Consider the following 23,192-nt stretch of genomic DNA (forward strand, 5'->3'; position numbering starts at 1 on the left):
ACAGCCTTGGCCTGGTGTCATTTTTGAGAATATACTTCTCTATTCCCCGAATGGTTTACTGTTTTCTTTATGGTCCAGCTATTTGTGTACCCTGAGAAATCTCTAGCAACTGCTTTACCAAGAAATGAGCTGGCTCTTTGGGGACTGTGTTTATTGTGTTCTTCATATCTGGAGGGAGCCCGACTTTGAAGCTTCCAGAAAAATCAGTATTCCTGATGGGCTTTGTGAACCAATGTGTCTCGTGATAACAAGTGGCTGAACACTCCAAGCAAACACACTGGCTGTAAAAACTTCACTCTTGGAACACGGCTCAAACCCTATTCTTAGATAGCTTCTCATCTAGACATTAGGAGGTAGGGAAATAGAGCAATCCTCTCTCCCTGAAAGGCCTTTAGCTAATATGCTTATCTTTCAGGCCTGCCATTGGAGCTGGAACATGAGACCTTGGATATAGAACTCTTCTCCATTTCTGATGTTTAAAAGAATTCAAAGAGATTACATCCATATATCATATCATGTTATGTATGATGTGACATCATCAGCCCATCCACGGATTCTTTCCAGGTCTATTTGATGAAAGGACTTCCATGTAATTGAGGACCAGTGTTTTTAGAATAGTGGAACAAAGAAAGAAAGATCTCGGGCCACTGGGATGGAACCCTAGCTCCATTAGCTGTGAGAGGTTCCCATCTGCTCACTGCCTCTGTTTCTTCATCTGTTAAATGGGTTGTTAAGGACACAGGTGACATGAAGGTATGCTATGCATCCATGACAATGCTCTAGTGATGGCCCTAATGTCATTACCACTATGCTCCTCATTGTCATCCCCAGTAAATATTAAAGATCTTTAGAAAGTAATCCCTGGGCTAGAAATCAATTTCCAATAATCCTTTCAAACCCAAAGTAAAGCCATATCTAAATTGCTCTGATTCTAAGTTTGTTATCTAGTGAATTATGCAGTACACATTGTCAGCAAACACTGCAAATCATTCCTTATGTGTAAATACACTCATGCACATACACCAGGCCTCCTTCAGAAAATGAAATCAAGTCTGTCCTGGATCCCCAGAGATTAGGAACGGCAGGATAGAAGTTCTGGTCTCTCTAAGGCTCTCTCATCAGAGTAGGCACATCGTGTAACTCCCAAGGCATTTCCGAGTTTGGTAAAACACGCCAAGGGGCTGGGGGACCTGGGTTTGGTTCCCAGAAGTGTTATCACCGACTGGAAGAACACTTGGTGAAGAGAAATCCCAAACAGACAGCACAGACTTCGATGACAACGACCTTCAGAAACACCAGAGGCCAGGCACAGTGAAGAATGAAACACGAGCACGCAAAACACTCTTACACATAAAAATGCTTTTAAAAAATCAAGGAATTCCTTTAGGTTGAATGGAAGTGGTGCCATCAAAAATAGTTGAGTTTCTAGACAAGCATAAAACCTTTTAAAATTTAAATACATGCTATTAAAGAAAAGTAATATTATAGGGCATATGTGTAATGTATATGACAATCTTAACATAAAATGATTGGGGTAAATGTACCTATTGATCCTGAGGTTCTTTTGTAATTCGTATAAAACAACACTTATAACTTAGTGAAATGTAAGACACACATTGTAATCTCTTTGTAATCAATAACAAGAGCAAAGAAGTTGGCTAAAAAGCTAACAGATAAATTAAGAAGTGATTTTAAAATATACTAAGATAATTTTAAAAGCAGTCAGAAAAGAAGGACCAGAGGAACAGACACTAGAGGCTAAGAATTCAGGTGAATGGTGAACCAACTACCTCAGTAGAGCAGACTACATACCAAGTTAGGGAAGGGAAATATTAATACAGCAAAACTGAGGTCAGACAGGATTGTCCAGGCAGAGAAAGAACAGTCTCTGTAAGATGTGTGACAGAAATATTAGAAAGGGAGAGAGAGAAAAAAAAGAAGAAAGGAAGGAAGGGAGGAAGGAAGGGGAGAGAGAGAGAGAGAGAGAGAGAGAGAGAGAGAGAGAGAGAGAGAGAGAATATAAAAAGAAGTGTTGGGAGAACAGTAAGAAGGATGCTGGTGGGACTGTGGTGCTCTCCAATGAAGGCGAATTCTAGGTGGAGTAGGTAGGAATGGACATGTCACAATCATCAGTTCATCCAGGAGAAGTGACGATCACTGGTTTGTAGGAACCAAGAAAAGAGCTTCAAAATACACAAAGCAAAAGCAACACAATTCAAAAAGCAGGGAATTCCACAACCCTACTTTACAATGTTGGCACTGTTATCTGCCATGGATAGAAAAGCTAGACCTCAAATCAGTGGTGGCATCTGCATTTGCATAAAACCACCAATGTCTTGGCCCTGTTGATATCTAGAGAGCATCATGCCCCCCCGGAGCTTTTGTCAAGAAGGTACTGGGTTAAGTGAAAAAGAAAGACACATGCTGGGGCCTATGAGTCGGCTCAGGAAGTAGAGGTGCTTGCCACCAAGTCTGACAGCCTAAGTTAGATCGCTGGTAGAAGAAAACAACTCCTGACAGCTGACACTGACACACGCGCAGACACACACACATGCACACACACACGCACACACACACACGTGCAGAAGTACAAATAGGTGAATGTAAAATGAAAAAAGACCATTAGTGCATGTTCCCATTTATAGAGTCTAAAATTGTTGATCTCACAAAAGCAGAAGACAGACGAGAAGGCTGTGGGGAGCGTGATGGCTAAGGGGTACAGTTACTCATGAGCACTAGCTCCTAATGTTCTAGAGCACAGCAGCTAAACTGTAGTCAACAACACGTAGCTGCATGAGAGCTGGTAGAGAGGATTCTGAACAACCATAACAAAGGAAGAGACAGAATGTTAGTGACAATTCATATGACAAATACCCTCATGTGAGCATTAAGCATTTCATGGTTTGAAATAATTACTCTGCACCCCAAAACACAAGCAATATTATATAGGAATTAAAAACAAAACCATATGTTGCCCGTTAAAAGATGAATTAAGTGAGTCCATGAAGTAAGTCCCAACAAGTTGAAAAGGTATCATCCTGTACTGAATTTTTGTTGGGCACAATGGAATTCAACAAGAAGTCACTGATGGTGAGATATTTAGAGGCAGACGGCACTTCTAAGTAACCCTGAGCTAAAGCAGGAGCCACATGGAAAATGGACTTCTGAATGGAATGATCGTGGAAACAAGCCATCAAGATGTTGAGCTTTGCTAAAAACAGTGTTAGGAAGGAGATGCATAATTTCACATACAAAAGAAAGTAGGTATCAAGGCAGTGCTTCAGTGGACCTCTTTGAGGGTCATAACAAAAAGAAGGAAGAAACGGAGGGAAGAAGAGAGAGAGAGGGAGGGAAATGGGAGGGAGGGAGGGAGGGAGGGGGGGAGGGAATAAAGGAGGAAGGAAACACCAAATAGACGAGGAAGAAATAGCAGGAGTGGAACGAAATGACTACAGAAAATTAACAAACAAAAGTGGTTAAGTGGGAACATGGAGTAGCCAGATGAACATGCAAATGGCAGCATGGTGGTGACTGGGAAAGGACAGACAGATAAGCAACAGAAATGAACAAAGAGCCAGGGACAACTTCACACTTACAGGGACATCTGGGTTTGTCCAGGAAGTCAAAACAATTTATGGGGAAAAATTCTTTCAAAAAAAGAAAAGAAAAGAAATGGTGCTGCCGGAGGAGTTAGAGAAAGGACTGAAGGAGCTGAAGGGGTTTGCAACCCTATAGGAAGAACACCACCACCAATACCAACCAACCAGACCTCCCAGAGCTCCCAGGGACAAAACACAGGAATGGACCCATGGCTCCATCTGCATATGTAGCAGAGGATAGCCTTCTTGGGCATCAATGGGAGGAGAGGCCCTTGGTCCTGTCAAGGTTTGATGTCCCAGTGTAGGAGAATGTCAGGGCGGGGAAATGGGAGGGATTGGGTGGACGAGTGAGGGAGCACCCTCATAGAAGCAAGGGGGGTGTTGGAATAGTGGGTTTCTGGAGGGGAAATAGGAAATGGGATAACATTTAAGATGTAAATAAAAAATGCAATTTAAAAAATTAAATAATTAACTTTAAGAAATGGTGCTGCCTTCATTGGGTGTTTATTTTGATACAAACAAGATACCTTACATTTTTTTCTCTCTTCCTCATTTACAAAAATTAACTTGAAATGAACCACAGATTCAGAGACAAAAGTCATCAAATATTTAGAGAAAACCATAAGGGAATATTTTCATAGTTCAGGTATAAGCAAATGTTGGATAGGTCACAGGAAGAGCTAACATCAAAGATACCAGAGACATCTGTCTCTAACAAAGCCGAAAGCTTCTTTTGTAAAGAATATCACCAAGAGAGCTGGAGAGACAGTTCAGCCATTAACACACTGGCTGTTTTTCCACAGGACCCAGGCTCAGTTCCCAGAACCTGCAAGGCAGCTTACAAGAATCTGTCACTCCATTTCTAGGGCACCCAATGCCCTCTTCTGGCCACCTCAGATTCTAGGCACAAACATGATATACAAACATGGGTATAGGCCAATACTCACAGACCTTAAAAATAAATAACTACATCTTAAAAAGTCATCACTAAGCAAATAAACGCGCAAGCCACCTGTTGGGAGAAAATATTCACAAATCTAAAAATGGACAGATGTTCTGAGTATATAAAGAACTCTTTCCACTCACTATTGAAAGGTAATCAATTCAATTAAAAATGGATGAAAGAACCTGATAGGGTGGTAGACAGTTATAAGCCCGGAGAGGAGTGAGTTCAAGGTTCAAAGTGAGTTCAGATACGTGAGATTCTGTAAAGGGAAAAACCAGAGGGCTGTGGATACAATTCAGTGGTTATAGGACCTGCCTTGCCTGTACAAGGCTAAGGGCTCATCTTCAGCCTCATGCAAATAAGTGGGTAATTAAAAAAATAGGCAAAAAGCCAGATGAGAGAATTTGTATATTATACACACACACACACACACACACACACACACACACACACACACACACACACAGTCAAAACAACAACAAAACAAACATGCAAATGGCCACCCAGGGACTGCAAAGACACTTACCAGTACTCACCAGGAAATAAAAATTAAAACCACAATGAGATACCACAATACTTCTACCTAAAGTTAAAATCGCCGGCATGACTAAATATTAGTAAGACAATACATAAACACTACCCTGTGACCCATAGTGGCACTCCTAGGGATTTTCCCACACAAAATGAAAACATATGTTCATCAAAAGGCTCATCCAAGATGGCCACTGCAGCTTCATTCACTTGAGTGAGAAAAACAAAATAGATACTCATCAACAACAGGAAGGGTTGGAGTATTCATAGACGCACCAATAGGATCGGGTTCCCCGGCGTTCCACTACCGTAACCAATGCCTTAGATGGTCAACTTATAAAGAGGGAAGGTTTGTTTTGACTCAGGTTTTCGTGACTGCAATCCAGAGTCAGGCAGACTCATTGCTGTTGGGCCTCTGGTTTGGGGGACAGATACAGCAATGGGCAGCCGGTAGCATAACCGAGTTTTTGCCCAGCGGCCAGAAAGTAAAAGACAGAAAAAGGGGTGGACTAAAGTCACACTGCCTCCTTCAGGAGCACACCTTCAGTGACACTGAGACTAATAGGAAGTAAAACCCCGCCCCTGGGAGTTACCACCATCTTCCAACAGTACCAAAGTGGGACTCAACCCCTAACCCCTACCCCTAGTTCCCCACTCCTGCCCCTCACCCCTTGACCCCCACCCCCACCCAATCCCCCACCTACCATCCCTTGCTCCCCACCCCTATCCCCTATCACTTGACTCTCCACCCCCACCTTCCCACCCCTACACACCTGCCTAACCTTTGTGGGGGTGGGCTTAAGACTGAAGGATCCAAGGATAGCTGCTCAATGGGTATGGGACCTCACTATGAGCATGGTAGATTTCGGAAGCCAGTGTCCATCTAACAGGGCTCAAGTTCCAGCACAGCTGCTGTTTTATCCTGACTCTGTCAGTAGCTGCTGTGGAAGAATGACTCTGTGGGAAGATGGCAGCCTTTGTCATAGCTACTCTGTTGTTGAGGCCATGATCAAAGGCTTGTATCCTCTGCTCTCTCCCTGAGCTGTGCCAATCTCCTCAAGCTACTTTTCACAGTGTCCTTCCAACTCTTTGTGGGAAGAAATAAACTTTCCCAGGAGGCCTGAAGTGGCTCAGGAACCCCAGAGGAGACTCCTCCCAAGGTCCTGTGGTTGAGGCACAGGAAGAGGCTTCATAAGGGGCCATGAGGGATCAGCACAGGCAGGGTGAGGAATCCCAGCAGGAATTCTCCACAAAACATCATCTGTTCATCCTTACCTCCTCTCATGATGCCATCGGAACAGGCTCAGAGGAGGCAGCAGAGAGGAGGTGGGATTGGATAGGCTGAGAGTGAGTTCCTGTGATACACCAATATGGCAGAGGCACACAAAGTAAAATTTACAGCAGAACAGCAGCACAGGACCAACAGAGGCACAAGATAACCAACAAGGAGGGCGGGGGCGATGGCTTAGCCAGCTGAGGAGGCAGGAGGACCTAAGTTCAGATACTGAGCATACACGTAAAAAGCTAAGGATGTTTCAGGGCAGACTCAAGAACCTCACAGACCCCATCTTGTCTCTGACCTCTAGTCCCCGTCATATGCTTCGTTCAAGACAACCAGAAAGAGTCTATTTCTCCAAAACTATTAGGGGAAGCATAAACTTCACAGACGGCACATGGAGACCAAGAACAGTGTTACATATCCAAAGGGTTGGGGGCTAGGGATACCTCATAGAATACTTTTCTTCTTTTCAAGTGTGTTTCTCCTTTGAGACCCTTTCCAAGCTTCCCCTGGAATCTCCATTCCCATTAGGAACACGGGCTCTCTGTTTGGCATTATACAGAACTGTTTCTCTGTCTCCATACAGCCTGGGTGTCCAGCCCTACCTTCTACTTTAATTGCACTATGTCACTGGAAACACTGGCCCAGTTGGTGATCCTACAGGAGTCTCTAAATCTTGACTGAAACTTCACCTCCATCATTTTCACCATCTTCACCAACATCATAGCTGAATGCTGCTGTTAGCACCCGCCTCTCCCATCAGCACCAGCAGCATCACTGCCACAACAGCATCATTTCTACCACCACCATAATCATCATCAACGCCATCAGCATTGCTGCCACCACCGTCCATATCAATTCTGCCCCCAGCACTGTCCATGGACCCATGGGGTTTCATCATATATAAGAAAGAGTGCTCAGAACTTGTTATTGCAACCTCTCGTGAGACAGAAGTAGATCTACTTTCATTTCAAGGAAGAGGGCATTAGAAATCTGAGAACCACTCCTCTGTTGGAGGAGTTCAGTCCACTGGGATTCTCTGGCCTCAGCCAGGCCCTGCTATGACTGCCAGGCTGTCAGTTTCTTTCCTTGGCTACGGCTGTCCCAGATCCTCATCAGGCTTCAATCCAAGGCCAGATGGCCTCTGTGCTTTCTACAAAACAGTCCATGGGCCTTTGTTGCAAACACTCATCCTGCTTCGCCCTCTCACTCTACAGACAACCTTTCTTGAGCAGCAACGGTTCCAAGGATGCTTTGGTGCGTGACCGTATCACTTCACTCAGACCATTCCTCTTCCTGGTGAAGTCTTTCCCTGTGGCCTTAAAAACCCCATAGCTATCTGATTCTGTTCCTTTCCACAACTCCTACCCAGGCTGTGAGAAGTGCTTGGGTGTTTTCTCGTGGGAAGAGCAGCCTGCCCGCCATCCCTGGCAGATCATAATGTCTAGGTTTAGAGGGACCGTCATTGGAAATGGCTAGGGACTCCACTGAGAACTGCTCAGGATATGTGTCCTGCTAACTTCACAATGAAGGGACAAGACATCTAGGAACCTTTCATGGGGTGTGCCAACATCAGGAAAAGCATCAAGAGTTTGAAGAAGAGAGGTGGACCCACTAAGGCTACCTTGTCAGGGTTTTTGTAAAGTGGTCTTTCCTAGCAGACAATCAAAGGCTGCGACTGTATGTGAGCTTTTAGGATGAGCAAAATGACACCACTCTGCAGGCTCATCCCAAAATGTGCACCAGGCAGCCCTGGTACTTGAACTCGACTCACTCCCATGTGCTGGGCCATCCCTCTGCTAGACTAACATAGTCATTAGGTGTATGCTCTGCCTCGGAGGCAGACCAGTAGATCTCTTTACCTGATTAATTAAATAATGATGCTATACACATCTGTGCACACATTTTCGTGTGGACATGATTTGAATTCTCTTTGGTATCCCAATAGGAGTGGAATACCGGGGGCCATGGCGTGGTGACTCAAATGTATAACACACAGAGGAACCATCTCATGGTTTTCCAAAGTAAACTAATTTGACATTCCTCCTAGCGGTGTGCTGAGAGATATTATTTCTATACTTCTTCACTGACACTTGCTATTATTGTCTGTCTTTTTATTTTAATCATCCTCGTGGGCGTGAGGCAGTATTTCGTTTGTGGTTTTGATGAGCGTTTATCTGATGAGTAAGAATGTGGTCTTGGCTATTTGAATATCTTCTGTAGAGGAACGTCTATCTGGGTGTCTCATTCATTTTTGAAGTTTCAGAGTTATTGAGTCGTAATACTTTTTAAAAAATATTCTAGATATCTGGCCTGTGAGTGTTTTTCTATGCACAGATTACACAGAATTGGCACATAATTCTTTTTATTCCTGGATTCAATGTTTTCTTTTTTTCCAGGATAATACTTGCCTCCTTGAGTGACTAAGAAAGTGTTCCCATGTAAACTACATTTTGAAAGAATGTGTTTGTGTTATTTATTCTTTTAAAACCTTTGTATAATTTACCACTGAAATCATCTAGTTTGGGGTTTTTCCTTGTAATATTTTTTTCAGGGGAAAGGAAGGGTTAAGGCAGGGTCTTGTATACTCCAGGACCATTTCAAGTTCACCAAGCAGCTGAGGAAGACCTTGAACTCCTGATCCTCCTGCCTCAACTTCCCGATTGCTCAGATCACTGGCATGGAACTGTGCCCTACTTGAATTTTTTGTTAATAAAAGTTCTAGTTTAATCTCTTTACTTTTCGTTGCACAACAGTGCTTTCTTGAGTTACTTTTGTTAGTCTGTCTTTCTAGAAACAATCCCATTTCCTCCAAGTTACCAGCGTGTTAGCGGGGACGTGGTTATAGTATTTCCTCACAGTTATTTCCTTCTGGAAGCTTGAGATTACTCTCTCTTTATCACATCAGTAAAGGGATGGCTCTTTTTCTCCCTGTTAGTGCCGCGGAGGACCATCAGTTTGTGTTCTTTCCTAAGAGGAAAGTTTTTATTAGTTTTTGGGTTTCTTTTCTGTCCTCTGTTTTATTCCTTTCTACTCTGATCTTTATTATTTTTTTCTTCTGCTTGCTTTAGTTAGATTTTTTTTTTCTCTTTTTCTTTTCCAGTTTCTTAGGATGGAGGATGATTACTGATTTAAGTTCTTTGGTTTTTCTTTTCTTTTTTCTCCTTTTTTCAATGTTGATGTTCATGGCCATTGATGTGTTGAGTGCCCTTGCTGTGTGTCTCGTCGTTCCGGTTTGTGGTGCTTCCATTTATCATAAGCCATTCAAACTTTCCTGCCTGATCATCCCGAGTGCTTTTACCTTTTAATCCCGGGAAAGTCTATGTTTGCATTCTACGTGATTTCTTCACTACACCACTGTGGCCGATGAAGTCAGTCCCCTCTGAGCTCCTTGGGACCATTTTCATGGCCTCACATATGCCTATCCTGGAGCCCCTTGTGCAAACGTGGCTTTGCTCTGGAGTGCATCTTTCTCGGGGTGACTTCTAGGCCACTTGGTTGAATGTGTTGTCTGAGTATTCCATTTTGCCGATGTTCTGCATGCAATCTGTCTGTTGTCCAAAACTGGGGTACCACAGCCTCTAGTTTCTGGTTTTGAATGATTGATTTCTGTTTCTGGTGGCTTTCTCCTTAGTGTTTTGGGGCTCTGGGTGAGGTGCACAGTTTCATAGTTAGTTTAGCTTCTTGGTGGACTGACCCATGTTGGTTCTTGTTCTAAACTGTTCCTGTTTTTGTCTCTGATAACGCTTTTGTCTTGCTGTCCATTTTGTCTAATATTAATGTAGCCACTTACTTCTTTTTTTAATTGTTTCCATCATAAATCTGATATTTTCTACTTTACTTTCAACCTAATTGCCAAACCACGGTGTGCCTCTTGTGGATGCTATCATAGTTTTCATATATTCTTTCATTTTGACTCTTTTAATTGAAAAATTAAGACATTTAAATCTAATGTCTATTCACAGGATAGGATTTACATCTGCTATTTTGACATTTTTTTATGTCTGGTTTTTTTTTCTTCTTTTACTCCCTTGTTGCATGTTTTGTATTAAATAGTCATTTTTAGTATACCATTTTGAAAGCTTACTGTTCATTTTGTTACTTTTCAAATTATTATCATAGCAGTTTCCTTGAAGAATTTCAATTAATATCTGTAGTAGTTAATATTAGATGTCAACTGGCCAAATTAAAGGATATCTACATATCTGGCCAGGCACTATTTCCGAATATGTCTGTGAGGCTGTCTACAGAAAAGACTGACATTGTATCAGTGAGCCACGACTAAGAGTCATCTTCTGTCCCTGTGGGAAAGCGCACCATTCAACTAGCAAAGGAACCAGACAGAACCGAAGGTGTCCCTCTTTGTTCTCTGGAGCTCAGGCCTTTGGACTCTGGGACTTGCACTGGTTGCCTCTCCCATTCCCTGGCATTTAGTCTTGGACTGAGTAGTGTGCTCTGAGGCCTTTGGATTTGGAGTTGCCGCTTTGCCCCACTTCTCCAACTTATAACAGGCTAATCGAGAAACTTCTCAGTTTCTTCGACCTCCTGGCCCAGCCCCTCTGATTAAAGCTCCCACTGAATCCCACTTGAGTCAATTTAGTGGCCATCTAATAATTAGATAGAGATTTTCTTAGGGTTCTAGAACAGATGAACTGGTTTGCTGAGTTGCTGTCTGAACTGGGGCATGCGGGGAGCTCTGGGGTCTTGTTTGCGCATGCACACTGGGGTCTTGTTTGCACATGCACAGCTCTCTCCATTTATACCCAGGGTTTTTCTTCCTTGTGCTCACAGATTTCTATATTCCCCAGACTATTATGCCAGAGTTCTCCGGGCTTCACGGCCTTTAGATCCTGCCTGCTAGCCTTTAGGTTAAGCGTACGCTTAGTTTATTATCGCTCCAACCGTCATCCTCCGCTCCACCATCTATGACATCCAACAATTCCCACTGAGTGTTTTTAACAAATGCCCTACAGGAAACAGCTTTTAGCCCTGAGGAAATTTTGTTAGATTAAATAAAGACAGACTTGCAAGTGGGGCTTTCGGAGAGACGTCAGGCCTAGTTTCTCTTGGGGGCTTTTGACTTTGCAAGGCTCAGACAGAACGAGAGAGAGAGAGAGAGAGAGAGAGAGAGAGAGAGAGAGAGAGAGAGCGAGAGAGAGAGAGAGAGCTCTTCTTAGTGAAATTCTGACATTCTATCAAGAAAATTATTGTTGAATGGATGGAAGGCTTTGGCCAATATCTAGAGTTCTGGAAAGGTTGAAACTAGTTATTCTTGATATTTTTCTCATCATTTTTGTAGAAAAGAAGATTTTTCAAGATCTGTACCACACCATTTTTGCAAATGCCGCTGGGTTTCCTCTCTTTCCCAACATGCCATATATAAAACTAAAACTTGACCCCAGGAAGGAACACACCAAAACACTCCCAACAAGAGGGTCTGTGAAAAAGGGTAGGTTTAATGAGTCGGTCAGATGCTACCGCCTTTCCCGACTGCCCTCCTTGACCACTTTCACCATGTATTTGCCGTAGCCCTCCTAAACTCATGGATGCCCAACTAAACCTGCAAGGTGTTAGTTATGAACAGGGAGTAAATTTCTCTGAGGATCTAATGTGGGAGAATTCCACAGACACTCAACAAGCTGACGTATGGGCCCTCATTAGAGAGACTGGCTCCAGGTCCTGAGAAGTCGTGGAATTTTCTGCCAGCTGGAGGTAGTCTTGTTGCCTCAGGGGTGGGGATGGGATACAGCGGGCACTGTGTGCTGAGGAGGACTTTGGGGTCCACCTTTAACTCCCTGCTCACATGTCACAATTATTCTGCTCCTTTGATGCACACATGCTTTGCCAGATCTACAAAGCATGGCCCCAGGGCAGCCCCAGGGCCCATCTCCCGCTCTCCCGCTCTCCCAATGAAGGGCTCCTTCTCGGCCCCTGCCACACGAGTCCCTTCTTAGAGAAAAATCTAGCCTTCCAGAAGACTTGCATTGATAAATTATTAACTGACTCTGCCGCACATCAACTTTAACCAATGTGGTCTCTAACTCCTGAAAGCATTTTTATAGAACTAAATCAAAGCTTCGAAGATGTACAAGGTAACCAGGCCTCTCACCTTATCTCTAAAGGAAGAAACAGAGCGGTTGTGGGTGCCAGGTACTTAGGGTTAAAGACACATTTTCTGCTGGTTTGGTCTTTTGTTTTGTTTGTGTGAGGCATGTGTTTGTGTGTGTGTGTGTGTGTGTGTGTGTGTGTGTGTGTGTGTAGCTCAGATGACCTTAAACTTGCTACAAAGCACAAACTGGCCAAACCCTGCCCAATTTCCTGTCTTAGCCTCCCTCTTAGTGCTAGGTTATCAGGTGTGCACTGCCGTGCCCAGTCACACCGACACACATATTTTCAAGTATAGCATTCCAAACACACGCCGAGGAACCCAGCTTCTGCATAACACATCGTCCTTCTCTGTGTCACAACCGCCTTCACCCTGCACTGCATTATCTTGAAACGAATTTCAGACTTTGGATAGCTAAGATAAAGGCCTGTTTTCTGATAGCTCAATTGACGAATAATTGGAACACCAGAAGTTGTACGGAACTGAAGTCTATATTTGAGAAGTTTGACATAGTTACAAACCTCAAAATATTGTCACAACTGAAAAAATAAACACCAGGCTAGATGTGAACACCAGGCAGGATGTGAACACCAGGCTGGATGTGAACACCAGGCTGAATGTGGCGATGCACACCTTTAATCCCAGCAGTGGCAGGCAGATGGATCTCTGTAAGTTCAAGGCCAGCCTGGGCTACATAGTGTGTTCTAGGACAGCCAAAGCTACATGGTGCCACAAAAATCAAGTAAAATAAAACAAACCTACCAATCACCCCATTTCTTTGTGCCCCCTTGTGGTTACCGCAGCCTGATCTATTACTGTAGGCTAACTACACTTTGTACAATTTTCTATAACTAAAGACAGAACACATGTACTCCACTTTTACTCATCGTAATTATCTTTGAGGTTTAGTCACACCACCCTGCTTTCCATAATGGCTTCCGTGTGACCAAATGGCAATTTGCTAATCCATCATTGGCTGGGATGCATTTGGGTGGTTTTCAGCTCTTGACAATACAACCTAAGCGATTGTGAGCGCTTGAGTACAATTCCATGTAAAAAGTGATTTCATTTCTTTGATGGGATGGAAATAGCCAAGCCTAGAATGACAAAGGCACTTGGCTAGATATCTTTTAAGCCTTTAAAATTACTCTTATTTAGTGTGTGTAGAGGGTGCCGTGCATGCATTTGGAGGCAAGAAAATAACTTCTTGAATTGATTCTGTCCTTCCACCACGTGGGGCCTGGAGACAGATCTCAGGCTGACAGGCCTGGTCGCAGGCCCCTTCACCTACAGAGCCGTCTAGCTGGCCTTCTTTTTAATTTTGTTAAAGGTGGCAAATGCTCTTTAAAGTGCTCATACCAATTTCTTTCTCCAGCATCAGGGAATGAGAGTCACTGCAGATCCCAGATCCTTGCAGATTCCCCCCATTCTGGTGCAGTGGACCTGTGTCCTGGTTGTTACAGCGGTTGCCTAGTGACTGACAATGGTAGGTCTTCTTCCTTATGCTTGTTCTCCAGCTCTAGACATTCTCCAGTGAGATGTCTATTCAGTGAGATGTCTATTCAGATCTTTTGTGGCTTTAAAAAAGACTATGCTGTTTGTTTTCTTTAAATTACTTCTGGGTACAAGCCCTTGGTTATAGATGATGCTTTGTAAATATTTTCTCTCATTTCTGTGGCTTTCTCTTCTATTCTCCTAGGTATCTTTTGAGAACCGAAAGGTTTTTTTTTGTTGTTGTTGTGAAGAAGCCCAATTCAAGGGTTATTTCCTGTGTGGGTGTACGTTTTTATGTGTGTGCAGGTTCATGTGTGGGTAGGTACATGCATTTGTGCTGGTGCATGTACATGTGCGTGTTCCTGCATGTAGAGGCCAGAGGTCAACCTTGAGTGGTATTCCTCAGACATGATTTACCTTCATTCTTTGGAGAGAGTTTGTCTTCCTGGGACCTGAGGCTGACAGGGGAAGGTGGCTAGCCACCTGTGCCAGGCTTCTAAGTCCCGGGACTGTCAGCACATGCCTCCATTCACAGACTTCTTTTTTTAAAACCTGAGTGTGGGGGAATTGAACTCATGTCCTCATGCTTGCACCGCAAACAGACCACCAACTGAGCCATCCATGCCCCCACACCAAGAGGTTTTCTTTAACAATTTAAGATTTAGCTGTTAAAAAATTAACAATGCAGTGCCAAATACAATTTATACTCTTATATTTTCTTCTAGGAGTTTTAGATTTTGGCTCTTTTCATTTTTATCCACGACCTGTTTTGAGTTTATTTTCCCCCATGGTATAAGGTAAGGATTGAGGGCTTGGCTTGCCGGTTTGTTGACCGTAGCTGTCCAGCTTCCTTCAGCTTCAATTGTTGAAGACTTTTTCTACAGGGAACCCTAAAAATTTTGTCAAAAATAAACTGACCTTGAGAATGCATGGTTGTCAATTCCAGTCTTTGATCTATATATCTATGTCTCTCTATTGACATCGATATTGTTTAATAATTAAAGAAAACAATAGAGCTTTTCAATTAGCCTTAGATAAGCAACCCGGGCCTTAACTTAAGTTCCCAGCCTGACTCCAAATCTCTCCTCCCCATCCTGGGGGGGCCTTGCTCCCACTTAGGCAGAGGAAAGATTGAGACCCTTCTCTCACGTTGACAATGATGAGAAGACATGATGTGACTCTGGCTCAAGGAATGAGTCAGAAAGGGCGGCTTGAGTCAACCAGCAGGGCCAGCTGTGCTAATTCAGGAGAAAACTAGAGATATTAAAAAGGCACTGAGACGCGTGAAGAAGTTCAAATCTCTGATTCCACACAAAGACTGAGCGGGCAGTGACTTATACAAACTCGGCCATTTACAAGCTCAGTTAAGGCTGTGCTCTAAAACGCAGAAGTCCTGAATGATTCCCTTTCATCCCCATCTCTCCTTTGAAAACATAATCCTGTATCACGGCTTGCCGTGGAGGAAGAGGGGACATATTAGATTGTGCTGAGGACACATTTTGAAAGGCTTCTTCTTACAGAGTTCAACCGAGAGGCCATGATTGGTTTGTGGGGCCGGTAGCCAGTGGAATAAGGGGCGTGCTAAATCTAAAGAATCAGCTTCAGGAAGACCAGTAGCGTGCAACAGGGTGAGGAAAGACACCCACGAGGTCAGAGAAGGGTCCGGTCTACAAGGGCTTGGATCAGGGAGGTCATAGTGAACTCAATGGAGGCCAGCCTCGATAATCCAGTTGGAAAATTCCAGAGGGAGGACGATGCAGAGAAGGCACTAGGGCAATGACTGAGGCTACAGATGGACATGGTTAGCTGACACTTGGGAGATTCTGGTATGTGGTCTGGTATTTGGCTTATGTATTAATCAAGGTCTCTAGAGGAACAGAACCAGTAAAGCACACGCACATGAGGGAGGATCTATCAATTTATCAGATTGGCTCACATAATTCAGTGTGGGTAGTCCAACAATGGCCATCTGTATACTAGAGTCCCATAGCTTCACTGTCCATGAGGCTGGGTGCCTTAGCAGTTCCAATCTGGCACTGAAGGCTTAGAGGATTCCTGAAGAGCTGTGGGTTTTCAGACTAAAGAACATAGACTCTGGCGTCCCAATGTCAGTGACGGGTGGAGCAGGGGAGACGCATTTGCCAGCAGAGAGTGAAGGTAGGCAGGCAGAAGAAACAGCTTTGAGTTCAGATCTTGGGCTGCTCTGCTGAAAGGAAGGAGTTGGTATGTGCGTGTGTGTGTGTGTGTGTGTGTGTGTGTGTGTGTGTGTGTGTGTATGTGTGTGTGTGTGTATGGTGTGGTGTGTGGTGGTGGGGGGTATCTTTCCCTTTCTGTTAATCCTTCCAGGAAATATCCCTGCAAACCCACCTGGAGGCGTGTCTCTTAGTTGATCCCAGATCCAATCAAGTTGACAACGGAGATCAACTTACAAAGCCCAGCCCTCATTCAAATATGGGGTGGAAAAAAGCTGGGTGTGGAGTGTCCCCCTCAACCCCACTCCTACCACCATGCAATCACATCTGTGAGCCCAGAGTACTCAGTCAAGCTGCAAGAACTGAGCATAACCAAGAGCCCAGGTGCCAAGTCTCAGCTGTGACAAATGGTATCAGAGGCAAAAGGCAGTAGTGTGTCCCTCTAACACTAGGCCACCATGCTCAGGTTCCTTGTGTCTTCCCCTGAAACAACAGAAGTTTCATAATTTAAGGAGGTTCATTTTCTCTCGTTTTCTATTTTACCTCAGATCACTCAGGACAAAGTTCCATGGGGAGCTGTGGAGGTGGAGATTCCTTATTTACAGCAAAACTGACAAAAATAACTTCCTAAAAATGTTCACCAAACTCACGTTGCACAGCAGAGCAGGCTTTGGCCAGTGCTTCTTGGCTTTGAGGGACCAGCTTGCATTTCACGAATTGCCCTCTGCCTGGATATTCCAGGGAGCATGCGTAGGGGCTGGGACTGTCTCCTTGGGAAGATTCACAAAGGAACAAGCTTTTCAAAGGCTCCAGAGCTCGTAAAGAGATACTCAGGATCATTAGCCATTAGGGAGACGCAAGTAAAAAACCTAGTGAGGCACCACTGCACATAAATATGACTATCACTGAAAAAAATGGACGATGATAATAAGACAAAATGTTGAGGAATTGTTCTCTTTATTGGAAGGTGACAAAGTGCAGTTGCCTTGCATAGAAATCCAACGATCTGAGATCATAGAAATCAAAGATCTGGACTGTAGAGTTATTCCATGACCCTGCCCTTCCCCTCCCAAGCATCGAATGATCCAAGGCAACTGAAAATACACACACTACTGGAACTTGTTGACGCCTGACAATGGCAGCATTCTTCACAATGTCCGAATGTCCCTTAAACATGCCTGCGACAGCACAGCTGATCCTCGAAGGTACACGGTGAAAGAAACCCAGAACATACGGCCTCATGTGCCCGATTCCACCACTGCTGGGCACGTTCCTTTACATATCATCTGTGTATGGCTTCACTTTTCTATGTACTGTCCTTTGGGTGGATTTATAGACATTTTGGAGATGGAAAATGTTTTGTTTCATTGACTGCCCACCCCTCACCATCTGCCGGCCCATGAGACAGCACACACCTCAGATAGCCCATGAACACCCAGTTGAGATTTTGTACCTCAAATGAGCTAACCCGTTCAGAAAAGTAGAATGATAAATAATAACAACCCACCGAAACGTTGTTCGCGCAGTCCTTGCTCTAGGAAACAAAGAGAAAGACAATGGAGGATGGGGGAGGGGGAGCTATCTTTCCAGAACTTGCCTACTGTGACACACCTCCTGAACTCCACCCCGCACCCATTTGCACCGCTCCAAAAACCAATATCTTGTCATGGGTCTGTCAGTGGGTTACTTCATGGATTCTAGCAGGACTTTTGTGACCCAGCGACTCTCAATGGTGGTCCCCTCTACTAGCAGAGCACCATCCCCTCAAACACATCATGTCCAAGCTGGTCTACCTCCTTCTGATCCCAGACCAAGTCCTGCATATTGGAGGCATCTTCCTAATGGCTAAGGGCTGAAGTCACACCCAGGGTTTTTTGTTTTGTTTTGTTTGTTTGATTGATTTGTTTTGGATTTTGTTGTTGTTTTGTCCTCTGAACTTCTGACTGCCCTAAAGGAGGGAGGTATCAACCAACTTTAAGTCCCACTCCCCGGCTACAGTTTCTCCTCCCGGTATTTGAAAAGGTGAAGACTTCACTCGGGTCAGCTCCCCTAGTACAAATCAACTCCTATTGTGGTAAAAGAAACGGCTTCATTCAGCTGTTAAGAGTTTGGACAGAACAAGAACAGATGGACCAAGGAATAATTTCATTTTCTCCACTTCTGAGGCAAATCAGACTGGCACACAGAACGTGTGGAACTGCCTAAATAAACGTTTCTTTATTTTAAAAAAAATCGGTTAAATTTGCCCACCCTGGTGGTATGGCTTCCAGGTATAAGTCTCTTTCTCTGAAGGAATAAATTGATCCTGGAGCCACAAAGAAGGACAACTGGCTTTTGGCAAGGCAGCCTGGAGTACCCGCAGAGTACAGCAGGACAAGGTGGAAGGGGACTTGGGAGGACACAGGGGCGGAGGGGCGGAGGGGCGAAGGTGGAAGGGAGGAGGGGGGGTAGACAGGACGCTAGGGACCGACCGTGACGACAGAGGCAGCTCTCCTTAGATAAGACAGGGAGAAAGGTGCCTGGAAGTAGGGCGGAACCTGAACGCGGGGGTCTTAAGAGGCGAGAGGGCGGTAGGCAGCAGGAAGTCCCCTGGAGGAAAAGCGGCCTCAGGGTAAAGTTACCAGTCTCCACTGCTCTCTGGAAACCGGTCTTTCTGGCTTTTCTAGGGTCAGAGGGCAAGCTTCCCAGCAGGCTGTAGACTTTCTAGACTTGGCTCCTTTCCTTCTCTCTCCCCAGGGAAGGGCAGGGCAGGAAGTTTGAGATGACTGAGTTCCTGGGTCACCTATAGAGTCCCCTTTCTATGCCTAAAATGAATCAGATGGGAAGAAATGGAAGCCGCTGCCCGGTGCTAGCATTCTTCCGGGGCTGAGCACGATACTGGGGATTGACTCTTGTACTTGAATCTACCAAATTTACATGTAATTAAAGACCCTGGTGCAGACTAAGTTCCAAACCTTGGAATTGCCTAATTAGACATAGGAAGCCTCCCCATGAGACCGTATGAGCAGGAAGAACTTGCTCAGCGCAAAGCCTTCTTCCGTGCAGCCAATAGGGTGGGCACGGAAGTCCCAGCGCAGAGGCTGGGCAGAGCTGGACTATTCTGATGGAGAAGCAGAGGAAACTGTTACTAAGAAAAGACAGGCTGTAGAGAAGAAATGACATCAAAAAACCCAGTGGGTCACTGATAATGGACACTGAGCCACGGGATGCTAACAGGGATTGTTAACATTTTGTTTTGATTTCTTGTTCCACACAAGACCCTGGTGAAGTGCAATCCGACAGTTACTCCTTAGCACAGAACCATGGCAGATCTTCCTTGAGAGTGGATTTTGGTGCAGATAAAACAGAAAGGAAGAGTTGGGAGGGAAGAAAGGAAGGGAGAGGATGCTTCTTCTCTGGCTTTTAACACTGTGGCTGTCTGTAAAGGGCTTGTCCTAAATGACATCATGCAAGTGCCTGGTGCACCTCTGGGACACCCAGACAAATAAATGAACCTGGTGAGACAGGAACCTCTGGGCCTCCACCAGGCTCACACAGAGCATGGCTTCTGCTGTCCTCATCAAGTCTAGCTGCTCTGCGACCTGGAATATGTTGGGTGCTCCCTACAAGAACCAGGGATGATGGCTGGACTTTAGGGGTGCTAAAAGGGAGCACGGGGTGAGGCAACAAATGAAGGAACAAGGAGACTGTTTAGGAAGCCTGGCCAAGAGGTTGTCCAGACAGCCTGGCTGGTCTTCAGAAATCGGTCCTGGATAGACAGAGTCTTCTATATGGTCTTCCTGGTCTATATACTGTAACTGTTGCCACAGACCAGGGGGGAAACCACTCTGTCCAACACCCTGTGTTGTGGAAGTCCCTGGAAGAGTCACCTTGGAGCGACAAGAATGAAACTTACTTAGCCAGGCTGGTTCAAACTTCTGGAGTCTGACCCTGAGCAGTTTCTTTCTTTCTTTTTTCTCTTTTCTTTTCTTTGCTTTTTTTTTTTTTTTTACATATTTAAACACAGTAAAACTTTGGAAGAAACTTTCCTCCTGACAGTTATCACAACAAAGTTTAAGTCATGGCTACACAGAAACTCCCTCATCTGTGAACTCTTCCACAAAAATGGGCCCTGTTGACTGTGAACCAACGTTTGGGATAAGGGCTCAAGAAGGAGGAGTTTGCAATAAGTGTGGGGATGGGCTCTCCTCACAGAGAAGCAACGCTCACATTAAAGGTTTGGAATAAGCATAATGGCACTCTTTTGCACAGTATATGGGGTCTCTCTTGAGGATAGCTTCTATCAACTAAGAAACAATGCTCAGGAGTCCAGGGGATTCAGGTGAGGCTCCCCAGAACAGCAAACGATCACCAGGTTATCAAATAACATCCACTCCAACCTTCCGGGTGAACAGGTGTCAATTTCTTACATTGAAGAAAAAGCCTGTAACACTTCTGGCTTCTCTAGTGTTATTTGTAAGACAGGACTCATGCCCTTCTACACTGTGTTCCACTTCACAGAGACCTTATAGCCACCCTTAAGAATGCTTACTGCAGAGGTGTCTTAGTTAGGGTTTTACTACTGTAAACTATGACCAAAGCAAGTCTTATAAAGAACAGCATTCAACTGGGGCTGACTTACTGTTCAGAGGTTCAGTCCATCATCATAAAGGCAGGAGCATGGCAGTATCCAGGCAGGCACGGTGCAGGAAGACCTGAGAGTTCTACATCTTCATCTGAAGGCTGCTAGTGGAAGACTGACTTCCAAGCAGCTAGGATGAGGGTCTTAAAGCCCACACCCACAGTGACACACCCACTCCAACAAGGTCACACCCACTCCAACAGGGTCACACCTTTTAATAGTGCCTTTCCCTGGTCTGATCATATACAAACCATAACAAGGGGCTTTGAGACAGTTGAGTGGATCAAGTGTTTGCTGTGGAGGTATGAGGACCAGGGTTTGGATTCCCAGAACCCACACAAATGTCATGGTGACCTGTAACTCCTGCATTCAGAAGGCAGGGTCCCTGAAGCAAGCTAGCTGGCTAGACAAACCCCTATCTAGGCTCACATGAAAGACCCCTCCTTAATGAATAAGGTAGAAAGTAAGGAAAACCCCTGATGTCAACCTCAAGCTCCCAATGCACCTATGCACACACATATTACCACACATACTCAAATGTCTAAGGGTCATTGCCGTGAAGAGACACCCTGACCTTGGAAACTCTTTTAAGGGACAGCATTTAACTGGGGCTGGTTTACAGGTTCAGAGGGTCAGCCCATTATCATCAAGGCAGGAGCATGGCAGTAGCTAGCAAGGAGCTGGAGGAGCTGAGAGTTCTGCATCTTGTTCCAAAGGCAAACAGGAGAAGACTGTCTCCTCGGGCAGCTAGAAGGAGGGCCTTGAAGCCCACTACCACAGTCACACACTTCCTCCAACGAGGCCACACCTACTCCAATAAGGCCACGCCTCCTAATAGTGCCACTCCTTGGGTCAAGCATAGTCAAATCATCACATCAAACACACACACACACACACACACACACACACACACACACACACACACACACACAGTGCTTCTCATTTTTCATCTCAAGACTCCTAGTGAGGTCCCAAAGGCAGGAAGAAGGTCCTGGAGGAGAACCTTACAGATTTCGTTGCCTGGGGGCTCACTGACCTATTCTCTCCTGGTTCTGTGCTGGGGTCTGGAATCCCACCAGGAACAAAACCCAGCCCCTATGGGTCTCCATGACAGTGACAGGTGAGGCCAGCACCAAGTAATAGGCACAAGGCTGGAAGAAGCTGTGGGTTTCAGCAGCCTTAACATGACATTTTCATGCTAGTGTTTCCAAGTTGACTCAGTGAAGGCCATTTCTTTATGAATCCCTCCTTTTTTTGCAAGATAAACCTCGAACCCTGCCCCTTTTAGCATTAATTGTCAACTTGACATAGCTTGGAATCAGCTGGTAGGAAATTCTCCATTGAGGAACTGGCCACATCGGTCTGTGGGTGAAACTACGGAAGCTCATCTTGACTGTTCATTGATGTAGGAAGGCCCAGCTCACGGTGAGTGGTCTCATTCCTGGGAAAGTGATTGAGGACAATATAAGAAGGCTACCTGAGAATGAGCTCATGCCAGCAAGTGGCATTCCTCCACAGTTTTTGCTTCAAGTTCCTGGCTGAGTTTCTGCCCTGATTTCCCTCATGGATGACCCGGAAGTAGTTCTTTCCTCCCTTAAGCTGCTCTGTCAGAACTGTAACAGAGTTGAAACTGGAACAGACCCCATGATGCACACATTTTTGAGGAAGAAACTTCTGTTAACCCTCAGGGTGCATCCCTGGCACCTAACAGAACAAATGCCAACCTGGTTTTCACTGTCTGTCTACATGGGTTTGGACGTAGTACATCTTCACTAAAACTCACACCATAGTGCAAGTCATCTCAAGTGTTGGGAGTCGTGCTTGTGGGTGGCACCTTCTGAAAGCAGTGTTGGTTCCCTCATGGGAGTGAAGTCTTGTTATCACAGACTGGGGTAGTTAATACAGGAGGAGGCTGTCATTAGGCCAGGATGCCCCTTTGTGTCCTCTTTTGCCTCAGTGTTGGTTCCCTCATGGGAGTGAAGTCTTGTTATCACAGACTGGGGTAGTTAATACAGGAGGAGGCTGTCATTAGGCCAGGATGCCCCTTTGTGTCCTCTTTTGCCTGTGCCTGCTTACCCTTCTGAGTCCTCCCATGAGTTAAAGCAGCACAAAAAACACAAGGGAAGCCAGACAGACTCTGGTGTCGTGCAACTGGACTTCCCAGCCCTCAGAACGGTGAGCCCAAATAACAACTTATTTCTTTACAAATTATCTGCACTCAAGTAGTCAGTTATAGTCACAGAATGCAGACTCACACACCATCCATCCGGCATTTATTCCATGAGGAGATCAGATTGTGCACTCCCTTCTCTTTCCTCAGACACAGCAGGGAAAACGCTGAGAAAACGCAGCCTGCCTTAAAGACCAGTCTTTTCTTGCTTCCACCCCTCACCCCTCCTTCTGGGAAGGTAAAGGCACTCTGTC

The 23,192-nt window shown here is 45.0% G+C and overlaps 1 long non-coding RNA gene across 6 annotated transcripts in view; it reads left to right on the forward strand.

The window, feature by feature from the left end:
* The window catches only part of LOC102555576 (uncharacterized), an 83,098-nt gene that overhangs the window by 42,389 nt on the left and 17,517 nt on the right, over positions 1-23,192 (forward strand). For 2 of the 6 annotated variants that reach the window (XR_015683782.1, XR_015683785.1), the window contains exons 4-5: positions 13,837-13,947; positions 16,696-17,659. This is a non-coding gene — a long non-coding RNA (uncharacterized LOC102555576). Of the gene's footprint in view, positions 1-415; positions 1,543-13,836; positions 13,948-16,695; positions 17,660-23,192 lie in introns of those variants that run through there. The other 4 variants (XR_015683781.1, XR_015683786.1, XR_015683784.1 and 1 more) reach the window with 3 other exon arrangements.

The sequence above is a fragment of the Rattus norvegicus genome, chromosome 3, assembly GCF_021556685.1.
Source record: "Rattus norvegicus strain SHRSP/BbbUtx chromosome 3, alternate assembly SHRSP_T2T, whole genome shotgun sequence".
Classification (NCBI taxonomy): domain Eukaryota; kingdom Metazoa; phylum Chordata; class Mammalia; order Rodentia; family Muridae; genus Rattus; species Rattus norvegicus.